Source organism: Cucurbita moschata, unplaced genomic scaffold (assembly GCF_002738365.1).
Source record: "Cucurbita moschata cultivar Rifu unplaced genomic scaffold, Cmos_1.0 Cmo_Scf00068, whole genome shotgun sequence".
Taxonomy (NCBI): Eukaryota; Viridiplantae; Streptophyta; class Magnoliopsida; order Cucurbitales; family Cucurbitaceae; genus Cucurbita; species Cucurbita moschata.
The window spans coordinates 921,132-939,163 of record NW_019268584.1 but is presented as its reverse complement, the minus strand read 5'-3'; the positions used below and the strand labels follow the sequence as shown (position 1 = coordinate 939,163).

The window sequence follows — 18,032 nt, the reverse complement described above, 5'->3', positions numbered from 1 at the left end:
TTCATTTCCATGTTTTATAGGACTAATCCAAAGGAGGCTGAAGAGATACGAAAGCAAGTAAGTGAACTCCTTGCGAAAGGGTATGTACATGAAAGTTTGAGTACTTGTTCTGTTCCAGTTATTCTTGTACCTAAGAAAGATGGTTCTTTGCATATGTGTGTTGATTGTAGGGCTATAAACAAGATAACTATAAACTATAGGCATCCAATTCCTAGATTAGATGATATGTGTGATGAATTGCATAGATGTAGTCTTTTTACTAAGATTGATTTAAAATTGGGTTATCATCAAATTCGCATGCATATTGGGGATGAGTGAAAAACAGCTTTTAAAGCCAAGTATGGTCTTTATGAATGGTTGGTTATGCCTTTTTTATTAACTAATGCACCTAGTACATTCATGAGACTAATGAACCATGTCTTACGAAAATAATTAGGTAAGTTTGTGGTTGTTTATTTTGATGACATCCTTGTTTACTCCAAATCTTTAGATGATCATATTACCCAAGTATGAAATGTTTTGACTACTTTAAGAAACAAATGTTTGTATGTAAATTTAAAGAAATATAGCTTTTGCATGGAAAAAGTTAACTTTCTTGGGTTGGTAGTTTCATCTAATGGTGTCGAGGTTGACGAGTAAAAAGTGAAGGCTATAAAAGATTGGTCTACACCTAAAAGTGTAAGAGAGGTAAGAAGTTTTCATGGTCTTGCAAGTTTCTACCATAGATTCATTAAAAATTTTAGTACAATTGCTTCACCCTTGAATGAACTTGTTAAGAAAAATGTATCCTTTATATGAAAAATGATCGAGAACTTGCTTTTAATACTTTGAAAGAAAAATTGAGTTATGCTCCCTTTCTTGCATTACCTAATTTTGAGTCAACTTTTGAAATTGAATGTGATGCTAGTGGAGTAGGGATAGGTGTTGTATTAATGCAAAATCAAAGACCTTTAATGTTATTTAGTGAGAAGTTAACAGGTGCATCTTTGAGGTATCCAACTTATGACAAAGAGCTTTATGCTTTGGTTCGTGCATTGCAAACCTAGTCATAAGGAGTTCGTTATTCATATGGATCATGAAAGTTTAAAACATTTGAGAGTACAAAATAAACTCAACAGACCACATGCTAAGTGGTTAGGATTTATTGAAACATTCCCTTAGGTCATAAAATATAAACAAGGTAAGGAGAACATTGTTGCAGATGCTTTATCACGAAGGTATGTCCTTCTCAATACTTTGGATGCTAAGTTGTTGGGTTTTGAACACATAAAGGATTTGACTTAACATGACATGTAAACAAGCTAAGTCTAGGCTTCAACCTCATGGTTTATACTCCCCATTACCTGTTCTTAATGGTCCTTGGATCAATATATCAATGGCTTTTGTTTTAGGTTTACCTAGGACTAGGAAAGGTTATGATAGCATCTTTGTTGTGGTTGATCAATTTAGTAAAATGGCTCATTTTATTCCGTGTCACAAAACTGATGATGCAAAACATATTGCTGACTTGTTCTTTAGGGAGGTTGTACGATTGCATGGCATTCCTAAAAGCATCGTTAGTGATCGTGATGTAAAATTTTTAAGCCAGTTTTGGCGTGTTTTATGGGGTAAGTTAGGAACTTAGCTAGTATATTCAACTACTTGTCATCCTCAAACCGATGAACAAACTGAAGTTGTTAACAGAACCATGACTACTATGCTTAGGGCTAGTATTGATAAGAATCTTAAAGACTGGGAAGGATTGTTTGCCATTTATAGAATTTGCATATAATAGGGTTGTACATAGAACCTTTTGAAATTGTTTATGGCTTTAATCCTTTAACCCTCATTGACTTGTTACCTGTACCGTCAAAAGAGTTTGAATTTTGATGCAAATACCAAAGTTGAGTTTGTTCATAAACTGCACAAGCAAGTAAAAGAACAAATTGAGAAGCAAAATTCCAAGGCTGCCACACGAATTAATAAAGGACGCAAGATTGTCATCTTCTCAAGAGGGGGAGAATGATATGAACCACGACCAAGGAATTTCCATACCTTAAGATCCAATTACAAGGACGAGAGCCAAGAAGCTACAACAAACCTTATACACTTATATTCAAGCTATGGTGAGCTCATCAAAGGAAATTCTAGAAGACGTTGGAGACCTCCCTTATATGTTGTGCAAAGTTGAGCTTCAAGTAAGAGATGAATTAAATGCACTTTAAGTTGCATTTAATGAACTCAGCTGAATTTATGAAACTAGTCTAAGGATGACTAATAAGCACGTTTCATTCATTACACTATTTAATTATAATTTAACTATTTGTTTGTCATATTTAAGCTAGTTTTAAATATAGGAGTTAAGGTTATATGGTAACCCACATAGGTTACCATATTCCACCATTAACGAGCTATTTTAATATAGAGGTCAAGGGTATTTCTCATTTACTAGCCCATTTAATTTGGGAGTTATGTATGAGATAAGTTAAGGTTGTAGAGACTATACAAAGCTTCTTTTCTTTAATAAGAGAGATCAGATTTTGTAATTAAGAATAGAATTTCTATTTAAGACNTGTTGAAAGCTAAGTTTTTTTTTTTTTTTTTTTTTTTTTTTTTTTTTTTTTGCAAATTCTTGTATTTAGTATTGATCAAACTGTGGAGTGATTCGAATCATGAGTTTAGAAACGAGTTTTCTTTACTTTTGATATTAATCATCAAAATAATCCGTTCCATATTTTCCCTTGAATTAATTTCCATACAGTGATTCTAAAGTTTTTTTTTTCTTTTTTAAAGAAGTGGAAATCTACCAAACACTTTATAGTTATTGTTTCAAACTTTTGCTTTTCAGTTCGTCTCTAGTTATTTCTCCAAATTCTCTTGTGACGGCTCCTTCATTTCTACCTTCAAATCATTTCATCAATTCCCTAAAACCTCTGTAATAATCAAAATCAAAAGTAAGTTGGATAAATTTCTATTTATTTGAATCAAATTGCCTTGAAACTGTTTGGTAAAAATTTGGGATAATCAAAACTTTTATCCCATATCAAAATTCTATAAGAATTCATATAATAATTGTATTCCAAATCAAACAAAATATCGATAGAATCTATCTAAACCAAAGATGAAGGCGAAAGAAGATCCATCGGACCTTAACGATAATGAAAAAGGAAAAGTAGCTGAGCAATCAAGCAACCAGTTGAATCGATTTCGTTCATCAAAGAAATGATCTCCGCACTTTGTCATAGGATGTGGGTGTAATGGTTTGAAAAATAAATATTCAAACCTCGCCAGAAATTGCATTTTCGGCGAGGTGTTATTCTCGTAGAAGTTAACTGCCCATGATCGTTTTAAACTGCCCACCTTCACGCTTCCATCATCATCTCAATTTTCACTTCCATTCTCACTTATCACACTCTATTTCGAAGGAATTTTTTAGAGAGACAACGAGCACAAATCTAGGGTATTCATCGATATATTATGATCATAAGTCTTGGTAGGGTAAAACGATGTAAGTGTGGAGGGTAGCTTTCAATGGGGTTCTATGAGTAGAGGGTGACAAAAATCTTGCTTGTGGCCGTCAGGAAATTGATCAGAGAAGAAAGGGATTAAGGTAGCGACGGTTCGAGTGTTTGAGGGGCGAACGCCATTGCTCACCCTCGACCCACAAGTTTGCAGCCAAACAATCCATGATCCGTACCAAATATGCAGTCGAGCCTTAGGAAGCTTGACCCAAAGCACGTCAGCCAAGCTCACAACCCAAAAGCCCGCCACGACCCGCGTTGCTCAGCTCTCACGTGTCTAATACGTGGTCTATTTCTAGGCGCAACTCCTCTAGGCTCAGCTCAGTAGCTTTTCGGCTCGGCTTAGTGGCACACCTGAACTCGGCTTGTCGACTCATTTTGGCTCGGTTCGATGGCTCGACTCGACGACTTCTCAGCTTAGGTGGCTTGATATACAAACTTTATATTGTTTCCTAAGTTTTCGACCCTTTTAAGGAAATTTGAGGTCAATAAGACTCCCGTTTACTCAATTTTAGGTAGTTTTAGGACGTATATTAGAAATAATCATCATGTTTAGTTAGACTAAGATATTGATATGTTGTATGAATGTGATAGGGATTGATATAGGTGAAGGTTAAGGTTGCAGCATAGTTTTGAAGCAAATATTAAATAATAAGAAACTTCCGCTAAGGCCAACCAAGTAAGTAGCCTTATTGTTGGAGTTAGATAATTGAATGATGTATGATGGTGCAATGCTTTGTGACCTTTGCATACACCATATTATTTAATGTTATGCTTATGTGCTCTTTGTATTGACATATGATGCTATGTAATATATGCATGTGATATTCATTATACTATGTTATGAATGAAATAAAATGTTATGTATGTCATGTCTTGCCATGTGAAGTTTTGTGATGGATAATGTGATGATTGTCATGTATACATAATGGATGTATGTAATATGTCATGGATGAAAGGAGAAAATGAATGATGTTAATGTTATGCTATGAATGTAAAACATGGGGACCTCATGCATGTATCTATGTCATGTGCACCGAGATATTTTTCCATTAGGTTATAATAGTATACCTTCAATATTTATTTTTGTCATGATATCATGTGGACGTTTCCTTTTATGTGGCGTCTGACGACGTGTAATGTGTTGTGCTCGACCAAGTCCGGCCCACGGAGTATGTATACAAGTTTGCTTGGTGGGTCCATGTGCACGTAAGTGGGCCATGTGTAGGAGAAGTACTACACATCCAACCTTGTCTGAAAATGAAAAGAGTCCAAAAACATGTTATAGTTTTAAAGAATAGGGCCCAAATTATGCTACGTGTGTGATTGCATTACTAACCCCAACAGTGGAGTGATTTATTGAATATTTCTTAAAATGCTTAAGTCATGTGCTACCCTTATATTTTTCAAGTAAACATAAAGCACCTATGCACGAATGACAATGAGTATTGGAAAGGCCATGAAAGTCAAGATAGGTCTAGATAGTTTAGTAGTATGCATAGTTTTACATTTAGTAGTTAATAGGTGGTTTATTTATGTTCATGGTAAAAGACTGTTATTTCAAACTTCTTGTATTTGAATTAAATATGTAAGTCCATGGTGTCTGAGGATCCTATATTTCTAGTAACATAAGTTTGCTACCATCATTATAACATATTTTCTTATGCAGAAATAAACATTTAAAACTTCATCATAAAACACTGTCATGAATTTACGTGTTCAAAAACATCCTTAAAACAACATAACGAAATACTAAATAAAATAAATAAACATTAACTGTCATGGATTTAGATTTGTGATGTCGTCGTCAGCCGTATATGGGTGTCTTGCCTTTACTTGAAATAGAAGTAGCTCGTGGCTTGAGTATTTTAAGAAATACTTAGTAAGTGATTGATAAGGCAACCCTAATCCTCAGCCCAACGATCAAAGCTTTTGTTTTAGCAAGAACCCTTGAATCAAAGTAATTAACACCTCGAAATTTGAATCAACCAAGAGATAAGACTAGAATTAGATTACCTCTTACGATCGAAGATCTAGAAGCAAGATTTGGAACCTTGTTCTAAATTGAGTCACTCTACAATCTAACTTGTTCATTGAATAACTCAGGTGCAATTCTACCACAAGAATTGCTTGAAACTTAGAAAGTGCAAAATTAATGCTCAAATTTCTAAGGAAAACGTCTCAATGCGAGATCTCAATTTCATTCATTCATCAATCTGATTTTTACATAACATATTGTGGGTATTTATAGTCTCCCGACAAAAGACGTTTGTGGTCGAGATTCAATCCCGATCCCCTTTAATCTCCACAAAAGACGAAATCAATTTTGACCATTTGACCACTGCAAAATAAAAATGAAAAAAACAATAAAATCTTCCAACAAACGTTGATATGTTTGAGTGACTAAGAAGACAAACTTGAAATTTATTGGGCTTCACTCGTGTAGGTTCAAACCCTATTGTCAACATTTTAAAGTTTTCCAACTTCAACCGTGCAAATATTCAATTGTCCTTCGGTCAGCTTCTAATTCTAGAAATGATGGTTGAACCGAGTCGATCCAATTTTGTAGATGAAGAATGAATGTTTGTTGAATCTTCTTCGCCTTGGATTGTGTAATAGGTCCAGTTGGAACATTTGGAATACCGTGATTCTTATCATCTTCGTGAATAGGTCTAGTTGTGGATGCTTGGATTTCTAAGGAAAACGTCTCAATTTGAGATCTCAATTTCATTCATGCACCAATCTTAGTTTTGAACGCAGTTTTTCATTCGTCTCCTACATGCATTCTAATTTGATGATATCCAGATTTCAAGTCAATCTTTGTAAATAAACATGAACCATGCAATTCATCAAGCACATCGTCTAGCCTAAGAATAGGATGTCGATACTTTACCGCGATTTTGTTGATGGCTCTACAATCCACACACATGCACCACGTTTCATCTTTCTTAGGCACCAATAAGACTGGTACAGAACATGGACTCAAACTCTCTCGTATATAGCCCTTCTCCATGAGCTCCTCTACTTGCCTTTGAATTTCTTTAGTCTTAGTTGGGTTGGCTCTATAAGTTGGCTTATTAGGAATGACTGCGCCTGGAATGAAGTCTATTTTATGTTCAATACCTCTAATGGGAGGTAGTTCTTTAGGGACTTCATCTTGGAATGCGTCATCAAATTGGTGTAAAAGAGATTGAAACATACTGGGCAAAGACAAATTGTTATCGTTAGAGACCAAACATCCTTCCTTGTATACAAGTACAAAGATGGTTTTTTGTGAGAACATTGCCCTTCTAACCTCTCCAACTCTAGCGAAACAACTCACATTCTTTCCTTTTTTTTTTTCAATTTCATTCTTTTTTTCACTACATTTTTTCTCTTTGACTTTTCTCTATTTTTTCACTCAACTCTTGTTTTTCTTTCAACTCTTTTTCCTCAAGCTCTTTCTTTTTTTCTTCCAACTTTAATTGATCAGCAAATACATTTGCAGAACTCAAAGGTACAAAAGTGGTTTTTCTACGATCTTTTACAAAAGAATACCTATTCAAATATTAAAAAAGCCATCATACATAACCCTCTTGTCAAATTGCCATGGTCGGCCAAGCAATATGTCTCCCACATGCATTGGTAAAACATCGTAAAGAACTTCATTTTTATATTTTCCCAAAGTAAAAGTTATTAAACCTTGAGAAGTTACCTTCATTGTTCCACTTTCATTGAGTTATTGAAGCTTGTAAGGTTTAGTATGGTGTTGGGTTGGAATTAGCAACCTTTTGATCAACATGGTACTTACGACATTGGTGCAGCTTCCACTATCAATTACAAGACTACAAGGAGTCCCCTTGACTAAACACCTTGTGTGAAACAGGTTGTCTCTTTGATCATCAACATCATTCTCTGTAACTTGAGTTTTAACTAGCTTATCTTGGTCACTTTCCTCATTATCTGTGACAACTTGTCCATTCTTGATGATCATGACTCTCTTGTTAGGACAATCATGACTAAGATGACCAATTCCTTGACATTTCCAATATTTGATGTCTCTATTTCTTTCTCGAATCACCTTATATTCCTCCGCTTTTTCTTTACCCTTGGAGGTCTCAGCTTTGTTCTTTTTGTCAAGATCATACTTGCCTCCAACTTTGAAATCTATCTTTTCAATATTTGCATTCTTTTTCCAAGTGTTGGAAGTAGTAGACTTTGAAATACCATACCTCTTGGAGTTCTCCTTCTCTCAAGCTAGTTGCCCTTCGATTTTGACAGTAAGATGTAACAATTCTTGCATATCAAAGTACACTTGTCTATCCACTTGATGAGCAAGTTGTCGGTTTAACCCACCAAGGAATCTAGCCATTGTATCTTCCTCATCTTCATCAATACATGCTCTATTCATAAGGGCCTCTATTTCTTTGTAATATTCTTCAACACTTTTGGATCTCTGTTGCAAAGTATAGAGTTTTTGCTTGAGTACTCGAGAATAATGCTTAGGAATGTACCTTTTTCTCATTAATGTCTTCAATTCCTCCCACGTTTCAATTGGTTCCTCATACTTTTTCCTCCACTTTGATTTCAAAGATGTCCACCATATAATGGCGTAATCACAAAATTCAGCCACAGCAAGCTTCAACTTTCTTTCTTCACTAAAATTGTTGCAATCGAAAACATGCTCAATTTTGCTCTCATATTGCAAATACTCTTTTAGATCAGATCTCCCATAGAAAGTTGGAATTTTTAGCTTTACTTCCCCGACTCCTCTTTCTTCTCCTCTCTCATACTGGTACTCCCTCTCAATTCTTTTTGGTGCTAAAATTTCTCTACCCCTTTTTCTGACTCTTCCCCTCCCTCGACCGACATCTCTCCCTCCCCTAGGACTATGTCCCGCTAAAAGGGTGACATTGTCATCTTCTTCATTTTCAACTCCTTCATTCAAGAGTACTTCCCTCCCTTGAAGATTACCTAAGGCCATTTCAGTTCGAAGTAACTTCAGGGGTAAAAAGGTAAATTGACCCTGCTCTAGTTACGAACAACCTGCATTAGTGATGGTATCCGGTGCATTAGTGATGGGATCCGGTGCATTAATGATGGTATGATCGCACCCGACATGCAGTGCGCACAAATTGCATTTAACGCATGCGGGGCGGCATGATCGAGGCGACAGTAGGTGCACGCACGTACTAGGTACAGCCAGTGGGGCCCGCGCGGACACGTCGGGGAGAAGAAACGCGATGGGGTGAGCATGCGGGTTGCCATTTGTAAAGAAAGGAAGAAAAGAATGGGGAGAAATTGAAATAACGAGCAAAAGAAATAAGAAATAAGAAATAAAAAAGGGGTGCAACACGAGGACTTCCCAAGTGGTCACCCAAATTAGTACTACTCTCGCCCAAGCACGCTTAGCTGTGGAGTTCTGATGGGATCCGGTGCCTTAGTGCTGGTATGATTGCACCCGACATGCAGTGCGCACAAATTGTATTTAACGCATGCGGGGTGGCATGACCGAGGCAACGGTGGGTGCACGCACGTGCTCGGAATGGCCAGCGGGGCACCCGCGGACACATCGGGGAGAAGAAATGCGATGGGCGTGAGCGTGCGGGTTGCCATTTGTAAAGAGAGGAAGAAAAGAACGGGGTGAAATTGAAATAACGAGCAAAGGAAATAAGAAATAAGAAATAAAAAAGGGGTGCAACACGAGGACTTCCCAAGTGGTCACCCAACTTAGTCCTACTCTCGCCCAAGCACGCTGAATTGCGGAGTTCTAATGGGATCCGGTGCATTAGCACTGATACCATCGCACCCGACATGCAGTGTGCTCAAATTGAATTTAACGCATGTGGGGCGTCATGATCGAGGCGTCGGTGGGTGCACGCACGTGCTCGGAACGGCTGGCGGGGCCTACGCGGACACGTCGGGGAGAAGAAACGCGATGCGCGTGAGCGTGCTGGTTGCCATTTGTAAAGAAAAGAAGAAAAGAACGGGGAGAAATTGAAATAACGAGCAAAAGAAATAAGAAATAAGAAATAAAAAAGGGGTGCAACACGAGAACTTCTCAAGTGGTCACCCAACTTAGTACTACTCTCGCCCAAGCACGCTTGAGTGCGGAGTTTTGATGGGACCCGGTGCATTAGTGCTGGTATGATCGCACTCAACATGTAGTGCGCACAAATTGCATTTAACGCATGTAGGACGGCATGATCGAGGCGACGGTGGGTGCACGCACATTCTTTGAACGGCCGGCGGGGCCCGTACAGACACGTCGGGGAGAAGAAACGCGATGGGCATGAGCGTACGGGTTGGCATTTGTAAAGAAAGGAAGAAAAGTACAGGGATAAATTGAAATAACGAGAAAAGAAATAAGAAATAAGAAATAAAAAATAAAAAAGGGGTGCAACACGAGGACTTCCCAATGGTATGATCGCACCCGACATGTAGTGCGCACAAATTGCATTTAACGCATGCGGGGCGGTATTATCAAGATGACGACGGGTGCACGCACGTGCTCGAAACGACCGTTGGGGCACGCAGAGACACGTCGGGGAGAAGAAACGCGATGGGCGTGAGCGTGCGGGTTGCCATTTGTAAAGAAAGGAAGAAAAGAACGGGGAGAAGTTGAAATAACGAGCAAAAGAAATAAGAAATAAAAAAGGGGTGCAACACGAGGACTTGCCAAGTGATCACCCAACTTTGTACTACTCTCGCCCAAGCACGCTTGACTACAGAGTTCTGATGGGATCCGATGCATTAGTGCTGGTATGATTGCACCCAACATGTAGTGTGCTCAAATTGCATTTAATGCATGCGGGGCGGCATGATCGAGGCGACGGTGGGTGCACGCACATGCTCGGAACTGCCAGTGGGGCTCGCGCGGGCACGTCGGTGAGAAGAACGCGATGGGCGTGTGCGTGCAAGGTTGCCATTTGTAAAGAAAGGAAGAAAAGAACAGGGTGAAATTGAAATAACGAGCAAAAGAAATAAGAAATAAAAGAGGGGTGCAACCCCCACCCAACTTAGTACTACTCTCGCCCAAGCATGCTTGACTGCGGAGTTCTAATGGGATTCGGTGCATTAGTGCTGATATGATTGCACCTGACGTGCGCATAAGTTGCATTTAATCGAGGCGACGGTGGGTGCACTCGGTAATTTGGAAGACTCAACTAAAGATGAATGAGACTTTATAGTCAGGAAAGAATAAATGAAACTCGACAGTCGTAGATTCATTCAATGCTTCACCAGACCAAAACCATGAGAGTCAATTCAATCCGTAACCTCTCCAACTCGTCTTCTTCCAGAACCTGTATTACCATCTGTTAGTATGAGCTATTATTTCTTTCACTCACTATAACCAAACAAAGACTCCTTATTCATGAGAGTGAACTGACCGAACTATCCCTTCTTTCACTCTTTCACTCGGCAGCTGAGGATTGAATTGAATTGACTAGCTCTCTTACTTGTAAACTGACCCATCTTTCACTCTGTCCCTTATTTCACTCTTTCACTCTTTCACAATTTCACTCTTTCACTCTTTCACTCTTTCACAATTTCACTCTTTCACTCTTTCACTCGGCAGCTGAGGATTGAATTAAATTGGCTGGCTCTCTTGCTTGTAAACTGTCCCTTCTTTCACTCTTTCCCTTCTTTCCCTTCTTTCACTCTTTCACTCTTTCACTCTTTCACTCTTTCACTTGGCAGCTGAGGATTGAATTGAATTGGCTGGCTCTCTTGCTTGTAAACTGTCCCTCTTTCACTCTTTCACTCTTTCACTCGGCACCTGAGGATTGAATTGAATTGGCTGGCTCTCTTGCTTGTAAACTGTCCCTTCTTTCACTCTTTCACTCGGCAGCTGAGGATTGAATTGAGCCACCAAACCGCCTAAGTCACGAAGCCGAGCCACCAAATCGTTAAGACGAGCTATCAAAGCCTCATATGGTGCCATGCTAGAAGTGAAACACATGCTAGGCACGTAGGAGTAGAGGGGCGTAGTTCACAAGGTCGAGGCGTGGGTCACCGATTTGACGTGACACCATTTTCTATACAAAGACTCATATGGTGCCATGTTAATAGTTGCCTGAACATTGTTTTTATAGGTGAATTCCCAGCTACCTGCGAAGTCTAATACACAGGCATATATCATATCCACTAGGATATGGCTCAAAAGTTTCGTCTGGCAATTTGTCGATGGTTGAAATGGTGTACTGAAATCTAGGCAAGTAACTAATGCTTTTTAGAGTCCAGGCCAAAATGTTGTCGTAAAGCTTGGGTCTTAGTCTAATACAATTGACACAAGAACTGCGTGCAGTCTAATAATTTTCTTCATGTATAGCTATACCCAATTTTCTACTGTGTAGGTGGCTTTACCAGGAAGAAAATGCGCTAACTTTGTCAACCGTGTAACCTTTCAACATTTTTGTAGCCCTACTATGTAATCCATGACTATATTCTCCCATTTCTGTTTTAGTACACTGAGGGGCAGCAACAATCTTGTCGGTCTCTATCTAGATGTCTTCACTTACTGGCATATCAAACATTTACTTACAAATTCTGCTATATCATTCTTGATATCATGCCCCAAAAAGTGTTGCTTTAAGTCTTGATACATCTTAGTACTACTAGGGTACATGGCAAACAGGGAGTTATGCACCTCACTAGTATCTCATTTCTCAGCTCTTCTACTACTCGTACACACAAACGACCTTGGTACAACAATTCGCCATAAAAAAACTTGGAGTAACCACCAACTTGTCCTATCACTAACTCATTCTGTGTTTTTCCTAACCTAGGGTCTCCTAGTTGAGCATCGATGATTCTCTTTTGGAGTATGGGTTGGATCGTCTATTGGGCTAGTTGTGCTCTAACTCCTTCTACTGCCACTATTATTCTAACTTGTTCGAATGTCTGTACTCAGGGCTCCCTCGTGATTAATGCCGTTGAATGAGTTGTCTTCCTACTTAGGGCATTTGCAACCACATTGGCCTTCCTGAGGTGGCACTTGATGTCGATGTTAGTTTTTCACCATTTCCAACGACTTCCATTTTCTCATACTCAATTCCTTTTGAGTGAAGAAATACTTCAGCCTTTTATGGTTAGTGTGGATCTGAGTTTTCTACCCATACAATTCATGTCATCAAATTTTTAATGCTAAGACTACATTTAGTAGCTCCAAGTCATGTGTGGGGTAGTTCTTTTATAATCTTTCAGTTGTCGAAATATGTATGCAATGACCTTTTCGCACTACATCAGCACACATTCAGGCCCTTCTTGGAAGCATCACTGTAAATTATATAGTTTCCTGTGTCATCGGGCATTGTGAGTACCTGATACAGTCACCAGCTTATCTTTCATATCCTAAAAACTTGTCTCAATCTTCGATCCATACAAACGGCACATCCTTCCGAGTCAGTTACATAAGCGGTGAGGATATCTTGGCAAACTCTTGTTAGAAGTGTCGATAGTAACCTTTCACACGAAAGAAACTACGTACCTCAGTAACAGGAGTTGGACAAGCTCATTTAGTGACTGTTTCAACCTTCATAAAGTTTACTAACACACTTTTTTCAGATACATGTCTTAGAATGAGACCTTTTATAACAAACATTAGCATTTAAAGAATTTGGCATATAACTTGTTCTCCCACAGAATTTGTAGGGTCTTCTCAGGTATAACTGATGTTCTTTGTCAGTTTTAGAGTATACTAAGATGTCATCTATGAATACTATGACAAATGTATCCAGACATTCCTTGAACACTTGATTCATCAAACCCATGAACACTGCAAGGGCATTAATGAGCCAAAATGACATAACTACGAACTCGTAATGACCATACCTTGTTTTGAAGGTTGTCTTCGCCACATCTTCCTTTTTGATCTTGATGTGATTGTAACCTGATCGGAGGTCTATCTTAGAGAACATCACTTCCCTGAGTTGAACAAATAAGTCTTCAATGCATGGAAGGGGATATTTGTTCTTCACGGTGTTGGCTAGTACAACCCACGCTCCGTGCTGTACCAACTTCTTTACCTTCATCATCGATATCACTTTAGGCATTGTTCCAAAACACGTACCCTTGAATTTGAACCTAGCCTTGGATGGCGACGTAAATACCACTTCTTTCTTATAACCGTCTATGTTTATATGGTTTGCAGTTAACCAATCCATCCCCAATATTACATCATAATTGGTCATGTCAACTACAATTTGGTCTACCTCAACGTTAATTCCTAACACTATCACTTGATCATCTTTTACCCTATAAGCAGCAATCAAATTTACCCCTGCCGGGGTGCTAACAGAAACTTCATGCAACAGAGGTTCTAATACAAATTTTGCTAGACTGACGAAAATAGTAGATATAAATGAATGCGTAGATCTAGAATCAAACAATGTTAAGAAATGTGACCCATAAAAAATAAAGTGCATGTCACCACAGTGTCGAGATTTCCAAAGTGTTTACTAGTAGAGGCATACGCTCTCGCTGGAGGATGGCTTTGACGCTTCTGAGTAGGGTGACCTGCTCTAGTCGAACAACTTTGCTGATTTCTAAGATTAACTACACAACCCCTAAAACAATTTTTGGCTAAATAACCTTCTTTGCCCACATAAAAAATAGACTCTAATATGGGCCAAGTGTCACGGTCATGCTTGTCCAGGACATGTTGCCCATGGCCGCATGCCCATGACAAGCCAAACCCTTGTCATGTCTTTTCATTCTAGTGTTTTTCCTTTTGTAATTCTAGAGCGTATGACACCTCAAAAATATCATGTCTAGGCCTGCCAGAACTAAAATGGCCCAGAATGTATTATAGAGGGATATGACTAGTCGTCAACTTCTCCCTACCCAAGGTTATATATGCTAAGCCGTTGTTATCTTTCTCTTGCTTGCTTATATAACGTCTCTTTCTAAAATCTCTCTTTCTAAAATCTCTCTCTCTCCTCGTTTTCTAAAACCTTCTTTTAAAACCGAGGCTAGAGGCTTGACCGTACGTCGCTTGGCCGTAGGCGACGCAAGAACAAATAGGCTGAACTCACTTGTCGCTTGAAAGTGAGTGCCGCACAATCGCTAGTCCGCTGCCTTCGAAAGCGCGATTGTGTCAAGTGGTATCAGAGCTTTGTTAGCTCCGTAACGTCATACAGACCGAGATCATGTGACGACAAAGTCGACACCCAAAGCACAAGCCGACCGGCTTACACTAATAGAGGAGGAAATGCTGTTCCTCAAAGAAGTCCCTGACACCCTCCGTTTCCTGGAAACACGGGTGACCGAACTGAGTGAGAAAGTCGTCCAAGTCGACGCAATGGGCAACCGCCTAGATGGGTTGCCAATCGCAGAACTGTTGTTTCGAGTGACCTCGCTCGAAGAAAGAGTTGCTCCTACGAGCAGCCTAAAACCGTCTGATAGTCCGGATAGCTCTGTCGCACACAAGGAGGGACGTGGCGAAGAGTTCGATGTACTACAAAACACAATGATGAGTTTGTTCAATGGATTGGCTGATGAATTCAGAACAACAGTCGACAACCTCCAAGAAAGGATGGCCGCCATGAGCACTTGAATTGAAATTACCATGAAAGCCGTGGAAGGTGTCGCGGCTGGACAAACTAGTACAGGATCCAACAAACTAAGGTTCCCAGACCCTAGAGCCTTCAAAGGGAATCGGGACGCCAAAGAGCTGGAGAACTTCATCTTTGACGTCGAACAGTACTTCAAAGCCACAACGGCTTGTACCGACGACAAGAAGGTGACTGTAGCCGCGATGTACCTCATAGACGACGCCAAACTGTGGTGGCGTACGAAGGTGCAAGACATCGAGGATGGATTGTGCACCATCGACTCATGGGAGGACCTCAAGAGAGAGTTGAGGGAACAATTCCTCCCCGAAAACGCAGGGCATATAGCAATGGAGAAAATAGTAGCCCTGAAACACACTGGAAACATACGGGACTACGTCAGACAGTTCTCAACCCTGATGCTGGATATCAGGGGCACAGCAGAGAAGGACAAGGTGTTCTTCTTCATAAATGGTCTACAGCCGTGGGCCAAAACAAAGATACATGAGAACAGGGTCCAAACCCTAGCTGCCGCAATGGCCTGCGCCGAGAGACTCGTAGACTGTGGGAACGAAGCGGGACCCCAAAGAAGAGCGACACCAGCCCCAAACAATGGGGGCAAACCATACAGACCACCAGGCCAGCGAAATGGAAGCCTCAACAGACCGAATGGATGGACGGATAGACCTCCTCAGAACAATCAAGCGGGGACATCTCGAGGGCCTTACCATTAAAGGAACCACCCGACGACGCCTTTGCAATGCATGCTGTGTAAAGGCCCCCACAAGGTATCCTACTGTCCTCACCAGGCCTCTCTCACTGCACTTCAAGTGTCCATTCAAGAGAGCAATGAAGCAAGGGTCGAGAATTTGCTAGACAAGAAGGAAGATCACGACAACCCCCGAATGGGCGCACTCAAATTCTTGTCAGCCCTCCAACGGAAAGTCGAACCGAAGGAGGTAATAGAGAAAGGGCTCATGTTCGTGGATGCCACAATAAACTCTCAACCGAGCAAGAGTACTCTGATAGACTCTGGAGCAACCCACAACTTCATTGCCGATCAAGAAGCCAGTAGATTGGGACTCACCATAGGAAAAGACCCGGGGAAAATGAAAGCTGTCAACTCCGAGGCCTTGCCTATTGTGGGAGTTTCTAAGAGAGTCCCCTTCAAAATAAGGGAGTGGTCTGGAGAGCTAGACCTTGTCGTGGTTCGCATGGACGACTTCGACGTGGTACTTGGGATGGAGTTCCTCCTAGAACACAAGGTCATCCCAATGCCATTGGCAAAATGCTTGGTGATCACCGACCGTAATCCCACAGTAATACCTGCAAGCATCAAGCAACCAGGTAATCTTCGAATGATCTCGGCCATACAACTGAAAAGGGGACTCGCACGAGAGGAACCTACATTTATGGCCATACCACTGATAGAAGAAGCAACCACCGAAGAGACTGTCCCAGAGGAAATCAAGGAAGTACTAGACAGCTATACCGACATAATGCCAGAGAGTCTACCACAAACACTACCACCTCGTCGAGGCATTGACCACGAAATCGAACTCCTTCCCGGGGTTAAGCCGCCAGCAAAGAACGCATACCGGATGGCTCCGCCCGAGCTAGCCGAATTGAGGAAACAACTAGATGAGTTGTTGAAGGCGGGATTCATTCGCCCGGCAAAGGCCCCTTATGGAGCCCCCGTACTATTCCAGAAGAAGAAAGATGGGACGTTGCGTCTATGCATAGACTATAGAGCCTTAAACAAGGTGACAGTACGCAACAAATATCCTCTGCCGATAATATCTGACTTATTCGACCAACTTCACGGGGCCAAGTACTTCACGAAGTTGGACTTACGATCAGGATATTATCAAGTACGGATTGCCGAAGGGGACGAACCCAAGACGACGTGCGTAACAAGATATGGGGCCTTTGAATTCCTAGTAATGCCCTTTGGCTTGACAAACGCCCCAGCTACGTTCTGCACGTTGATGAACCAGGTCTTCTACGAATACCTGGATCAGTTCGTCATAGTATACCTCGACGACATTGTTGTTTACAGCACAACCCTCGAGGAACACAAAGTGCATTTGAAGTTAGTGTTTGACAAGCTCCGGCAGAACCAGCTGTATGTGAAGAAGGAGAAATGTGCATTCGCACAAACATGCATAAACTTCCTTGGACATGTCGTCAGATGTGGACAAATTAGTATGGATAGCGACAAGATAAAAGCTATCCAAGAATGGAAGATTCCTACTTCCGTATCTGAATTGCGGTCCTTCTTAGGACTAGCCAACTATTATAGGCGGTTCGTCGAAGGGTTTTCACGACGAGCCGCCCCATTGACAGAGCTGTTGAAGAAAGACCACCCTTGGTTGTGGTCGAATGATTGTCAAATGGCCTTTGAAAATCTGAAAACAACCATGACGAGGGGTCCTGTTCTCGGGTTGGTAGACGTCACAAAGCCATTTGAAGTAGAAACCGATGCTTCCGACTTTGCTCTCGGGGGAGTCCTTATTCAAGAAGGCCACCCCATCGGTTACGAAAGTCGAAAGCTCAACGATGCCGAACGAAGATACACTGTCTCCGAGAAAGAAATGCTGGCTGTAGTCCATTGCCTTCGAGTCTGGAGACAGTATCTCTTAGGATCACAGTTCGTAGTGAAGACGGATAACAGCGCCACTTGCCACTTCTTTGATCAACCAAAATTAACAGCAAAACAAGCCCGGTGGCAGGAGTCGTTGGCCGAATTCGACTTCAAGTTCGAACACAAAGCAGGAAAGAGTAATCAAGCAGCCGACGCGCTGAGTCGGAAGGGCAAACATGCGGCCCTGTGCATGTTAGCCCATATCCATTCAAGTAAGATCGATGGATCGATGCGCGACATCATCAAGGAACATTTACACAAAGACTCATCGGCCAAAGCTGTTGTCGAACTAGCTAAGGCTGGAAAGACACGGCAGTTTTGGGTTGAAGGGGACCTCCTGATAACCAAAGGAAACAG

General features: G+C 40.9%; 3 non-coding genes and 1 pseudogene across 3 annotated transcripts; all 4 read right to left on the bottom strand.

Moving 5' to 3' along the window:
• Nucleotides 1–8,823: 8,823 nt before the first annotated feature.
• On the bottom strand, nt 8,824–8,942 carry LOC111437988. Its single transcript, XR_002709585.1, has one exon. It is a non-coding gene; the product is annotated as a 5S ribosomal RNA (ribosomal RNA).
• Nucleotides 8,943–9,171: 229 nt separating this feature from the next.
• On the bottom strand, nt 9,172–9,290 carry LOC111437941 (annotated as a pseudogene).
• A 229-nt stretch (nt 9,291–9,519) lies between these two features.
• On the bottom strand, nt 9,520–9,638 carry LOC111437917. The gene has a single exon (XR_002709533.1). It is a non-coding gene; the product is annotated as a 5S ribosomal RNA (ribosomal RNA).
• A 498-nt stretch (nt 9,639–10,136) lies between these two features.
• LOC111437921 lies at nt 10,137–10,255 on the bottom strand. Its single transcript, XR_002709535.1, has one exon. It is a non-coding gene; the product is annotated as a 5S ribosomal RNA (ribosomal RNA).
• Nucleotides 10,256–18,032: the final 7,777 nt, after the last annotated feature.